The sequence below is a fragment of the Branchiostoma floridae genome, chromosome 15 (assembly GCF_000003815.2).
Source record: "Branchiostoma floridae strain S238N-H82 chromosome 15, Bfl_VNyyK, whole genome shotgun sequence".
NCBI classification, from domain to species: Eukaryota; Metazoa; Chordata; class Leptocardii; order Amphioxiformes; family Branchiostomatidae; genus Branchiostoma; species Branchiostoma floridae.
This window is the reverse complement of record NC_049993.1, coordinates 1,890,267-1,896,227: the sequence shown is the minus strand read 5'-3', so window position 1 is coordinate 1,896,227 and position 5,961 is coordinate 1,890,267. Positions and strand designations below refer to the sequence as shown.

Sequence of the window (5,961 nt, the reverse complement as noted above, 5' to 3'; positions counted from 1 at the left end):
TTCTTAATTAAGAAACATGCGATCCTTGCGGAAAACGCACCATCCACTATTAGAAAACATAAGAGATTTAACATCACACTTGGTTGGACTTCTGGAATGCAATACGAGCGCAGGTGGCACGGTTCAAAAGAGCCACTGTATGGCTGACTGAAGTACTGCAACCATGCAGGGTTTTTCGCAACCCTATCTATATACAGTTTATTTTGTTAATTTGCCTCGAAGTGACACAAATTAGACAAAATAACTTAAACGTGTGAAGAAAAGAGTTATTCCTGATAGAAAATTCCGGTGTATCTTGGACGAGTGATAAAATGTTATATTCAGCCCTATGCGGACAATGGAATAGTCCGTAAACTTTGACCTTTGTACCTGATACCCCAGCACGTCACGCAGAGTTGGAAGGCTCAGCTCAGTCCTGCTGTTTTTATAAGTTTTCTGGACCCAAGGACAGACCTGAGAACCCCAGTAAACAGATAGGTTTGTAGACATTCTCTTTTATTCGCTAAAGCACAATCTACAAACATCGACGTCAGCGCCTGGATGTAAGCCGAATGGCAAAGTGTGAGGGGAGAGGGGAGGGTGTTGGGGGTGGGGGCGTTTACACACGCGCTACTCTAACCGGCGTATTCGCTCATATGACCTATTAAAGTTTATGTCAATATGTATTAGAAATGGTTTATTGCCGCTACAACACGAATGTCAGCACCCCATCTCGCTGTTGAATCACGAACACTTAACGTTACCCTTAGCCTTTCCGGATACGGATGTACAAAGTATTTTTCAACACGTCCCCAAACAAGCGGCCATGCTTACAATATTATAGTCCTTACAAATACTCCTTTTCCTTGAAAACTTTGGCCCAATCTTGAGACATAACCTGCAGTTGAATTAACGGCGGTTGATCCAGGAAAAAAAACAGGGCCAGAGGTGAGGTTTCTTCCCTAGAGCGAGCTTTCTTTGAAGTTTAAGCTATTTTCTTTGAATGTTTATAAAAATGACCCTTGTGATTTTATGGTGAAGAATTGAAATTGGTGTTAGTAATTTTCGTAAGCCTTCTTTCACTGTATTTTAACATGCTTTCCAATGGACAGATCTCAAGGTATAGTATCTTCCCCGTATGATACGAGGGGGGTTCAATAAGTTCTTTGCCTCACCAAGAAATAACAAGCACAACTCAGATTTTCAGGCACAACTTCATAGTATGAAGTCTTTTATCAATATCCTCCAAATTACAAATCATTGGAGTCATTACTTTCCAGGCATTCGTTTTTTCTAAATTAGAAGGTAAGTGGGGAGAAAAAGAAGGGTGAAGTGTGATCAGACAATTTGACCTCACACCTCAGGTTGCAGATCAATTGTCCACCTTTTTTTTCGTTATCCCTTACCTAACGTTACTGGGTGTCGCCTGCAACATGATGATCACAATAATTTGAATTTTGGTACACATTTATATAAGACTTTATACATGTACGTGGGGTTATCAATAAGTCCCCGACTTTACCGAGAAAAAATAAGCACAGCTCAGATTTCGAAGCATAGATGTCAAGTATAAAGTCTTATATAAATATGTACCAAAATTCAAATTAGTGTGATCATTACTTTGCAGGCGACACCCAGTAACGTTAGGTGAGGGAGAAGGAAAAAAACGTGGACAATTGACCTGACCTGAGTGTGTGGGTCAATTTGCGCTGCTGGAAGTTAGAAACCCAATTCTTTTTGCTTGAAATAGGAAGAGAATCATTATCAAACATTTTGACAACGTCTTTTGTTAATTTATGGCATGGGAAACTAGACCCACACATGTCTGATCACAATTCACACAACTTTTTTCTCGCCACTTACCTTCTAATTTAGAAAAAACGAATGCCTGGAAAGTAATGACTCCAATGATTTGTAATTTGGAGGATATTGATAAAAGACTTCATACTATGAAGTTGTGCCTGAAAATCTGAGTTTTGCTTGTTATTTCTTGGTGAGGCAAAGAACTTATTGAACCCCCCTCGTAGATCAGGAAGCCATGCAGTCAGTGGCAGGTAGAAGACTGGCGGCAGTACTCGCCCATCTGTCACAAGGATCGCGTCATCAAAAACCAATGAACATCGTACCATCCTTGGTTAGCACTCGTACATTCTTTCACAGGTGACTGGAAGTTTTGGAACTTTTTAACTATCAATGTGATTTTTTAATACTTAGAAAAGTGGACTAAATGATGATGAATTTAAAAAGCCAAAGCACAAACTCCCAGACTGTTTAAATTATATGCAAAAGGGTTATTGGACAGTACATGTAATTACTTAAACTGTTACGGGTTATTTTTATGTATTATAGTAAAACTTGGGTGGGGGTGGGGGGCATAAGACAGTCCACAAAACATAATTGATAAAGGCTATTACTGTTTTTCCTCCCATCTCCACAGATTGGACATTACCAGGAATAAACGTCATCAATAAAGACACTGTCAGCTTCAGCCACGTGTTCCAGCCATGGGACTTTGATGATTTTGACAAATTAGGTAAGAGTAGGCAAAATTACTTCTCAAACGTACACGGCATCGCAATATCCTTTAGGTATGCTTCCTTGTACTACCGTCTGCTTCCTTCGGGAACTTGGCCATAAACATAGTTATACTATACCATCGGGCTTACCCAGTTGCATTATTGTCAGAAAGAAAAAAAAAGAAACAGGTCTTTTTGTCACAAACTTGTAACAAGCTGCTTATGTAAATACCAGCTAACATCTAGCCTAAGCTGTAATCTGATTGGCTACTGACAAAAGAAGAAAGAAAAGGGACACACCAGCAAAAACAATATGTTTTTCCAAACAAGGAAACATAATGAAAATGTGTCTAGTATTCTTAATCAGCAGTCATGATAGTAATTGTTATATATGGATATGATCAGCTTTATTTTGCATATTTACATTTCATTGACTTAGGATGTTTGTTTTTCTTCAATAGCCACAGTTCCAGTGGGAATTATCGCCAGGCAGATACCGACGTTTTCTTACCTGTTAGGGAATCGTTACTTCTTCCAACCGCCTGAACAAAACAAGAATGAACCCGTTTTCAAGGTTCCGGGTCGGAGTTCAAATCTGACCGGAGTTGGCGGAAGGGTGGTGTAATAGGCCGGAAGTGCGCTGTTGTCTCCCTAACTTTTGCTCCCTATTGCTTCCTGATCGTTATAGCTGAGCATAGATTTGTCGTATTTCCTGAAAAGCCCGTGGGTTGTATTGTTTTTGTGCGAGGAGTAGTTGTTCGGCCTGCGAAACCATTTTTGTATTAGTCCGCTGCAACGGTGATGCGGTTTTTTCGCCTGATGACCCAAATAGCATCGTTTTTCATGCGATTTCGAAGAAATGACGTCATCGGAGATTGCAAAAAAGTTATCACATGGAATTTTTTTATTTTCATTTTACACAAACATGAAGAATATAGCTTCTCTACCACGTAGGCCGTTATCCTGGGAAAATTCGTTTTTCCCAAGCAGCTTAGATCAAAAAAGTGTTAAAAAATGATAGTTTTCGGGTCCAAAATTAAAATTTTACTACATATTCTACCCAAAATAAAGAGACAACAGACGATACCAATAGGTTTGTCGGAAAGAGGCAGTAAACGGCTTTCCACCATATTAATTAAGTTTCGCGTCCTACGTTTACCAGCGGAACTGTAGCCCTTCGGCCTGAGACTGTCCGCCAACCTCCAAAATCGTAAAAGAAACTCCGGTCCAAGACCTTAAGTTGGTCTTCATACGAGGTCAAAGCTTCGAGTTCCTACCGTCCTACTATCGCCACCTTGCACCTGATAAGAAAACTGCAGCTACTGTACAGTTGTGCTCACTCGGTAACACTTCTTGGGCAACCATGGAAGAAATAAGAGACTCTTCCACCAATGATCTGATGTTTAAGGGAACGTGTCAAAGAATCAATGTCGACGCTACCACACGCAGACCAGAGCCGCTTGCTGATTGGTTGAAGGAGAGGTATTCTTCTCTTGCGTCATCGTTACCACGGCAACTAACAGTTCAGCCATTTCTGGTACCAAAAAGCACCAATTCCTACCAATATTCTGTAGTTGTGGCTCCAAGAGACACAGACAGTTACCATCACACCAACCAAGCATCCTATATCTGGTACTGTATGGACTGCGCAAGTCTTGGAGCTCGAAACGGGGCGTATTCTTTCCTCAGAGGAGATATTTCCAAATACGACCTGAAGAAAGTGTCAGTGTTATACCAGAAAGAATCGCTAGAGGGCGATGTGCTTGACATTGAGTCATGGGAAGATCAGGGCAGTCCTGACACACTGAGGTTCCAGGTCAAGAAAGGGGATGAGAACATCACACAGTTAACTATGCAGTTTTATATACATGTACAAACTGTTTAAGACAGTTATCCAAGATCCACGGTAATTTTTAGGGGTGTGGTGAACTTTTCTTTTCATTGTGAATACTGAATACGAAATATGCTTTGTTGTGTAATATGCTTGTACATAAAGATACATTTTGTTATTTTTGTATATGAACAATGTCATGTCAATTTGATGATATAGATGACATTTAAACGTGCATCAATTTTCGGCCGTTTCCAAAGAAGAAATGATTTGAACCACAATGTAAGTCATACAAAGCAGCTGCAAAATGAGCCAAACGAATGCTAACGTCAAAGAATGTCACCTTCATAGCAGAAAGATGTGAAAGAGTGAGAACAAAAAAAAAAATTCTGTTCCGAAATCGGCATACCATATTCATAGAAATACAACCTTTTTGTACTAAAACAGATCTTGCGAAATAATGTATATTTTCCTACCATGTGTTCATTATAATAAAATACTGATGTGGATGTTGAAATCATGTCCTCTAAGTACGCTTTACTTTTAGGTCCTGGATTTATCGAAATATAGAAAGTAAAAAAAAGATAATATCCATTTGTCATTATTTAGTGCAGAGAAATCTAAAGAGGACGCCCACTAAGCTATGCCTAAGCTTCTGGGTTGTTGAAAATACAACCTCTTCAATTGAAGTATTTAACATATATGAATATAGGAAATGCCAGGAAATGCTAACCAAGTTTACATCCGTCCTCTGCAATTTACTAAACATGACTTACACCATTGTACTATTAACTTTATATAGAAATTATATGATATTCGGTGTATACTGTTCTTGAATACTGGGATGATGATAAGTTTAACCCTATTCAGACCGGGGGGGGGCTTTTGAGGCCCGCGCTAACTTCGATGTCCTATAACGCCAGAACGGCTTACGCTAGAGCCACCAAATTTGTTGAGTTTTCCTAAAATATTGTTGGCAACAATTTTACGAAGTTTGACAAATTTTCCTTTTTTTCTTGTTGCCATGGCAACCGTTTGTTGACAGGCAGTTTTGCCAAAAATCACTATTTTTGGTTCTAACTATGCATTTTTCACATTTATTTACTATATTACTGCGATTTTGTTACATAAATAAAATCTTATATTATTCAGAATATTTTTCATAATTATATGTGCATAAATTATGCTAATTTGATGACGTCATCAGCCCAAAATCCAAGATGGCGGACTGAATGGCCAGATCAAGCATAACAAGCTAATTATCCCTTAAAATTTGTAACTACCTGGTATTTTTTCATCAAAAACCATCTAAATGAATGAATTTAGTCTATTTCCATTGCCCTTTGTGATTATTTGTTGCAAAAAAAGTATTTTTCAAAATTCAAGGTGGTGGATATAATATGGCGGAGCCCAACTCGTATCTTAGATGTGCATGACGTCATTTTATGACGTCATATTGACGTCATTGATGTTGCTATTGGCAACGCAAGTCGTAATAAACATTATTATTCTGTTATCTGCACTTGTTGTTACATTTTTGCAGCATAACTTGAAGTTTTCTGAGAATACCCATTTTTCATGGGTTTGGCCAATGTAATCAAATTGATGACGTCATAATTACGTCAGCTTACGTCA

At 38.8% G+C, this 5,961-nt stretch overlaps 1 long non-coding RNA gene across 1 annotated transcript; it reads left to right on the top strand.

The window, feature by feature from the left end:
* Nucleotides 1-349: 349 nt before the first annotated feature.
* On the top strand, nucleotides 350-3,070 carry LOC118431324. Its single transcript, XR_004832964.1, has 4 exons — nucleotides 350-477; nucleotides 2,007-2,139; nucleotides 2,417-2,512; nucleotides 2,957-3,070. It is a non-coding gene; the product is annotated as an uncharacterized LOC118431324 (long non-coding RNA).
* Nucleotides 3,071-5,961: the final 2,891 nt, after the last annotated feature.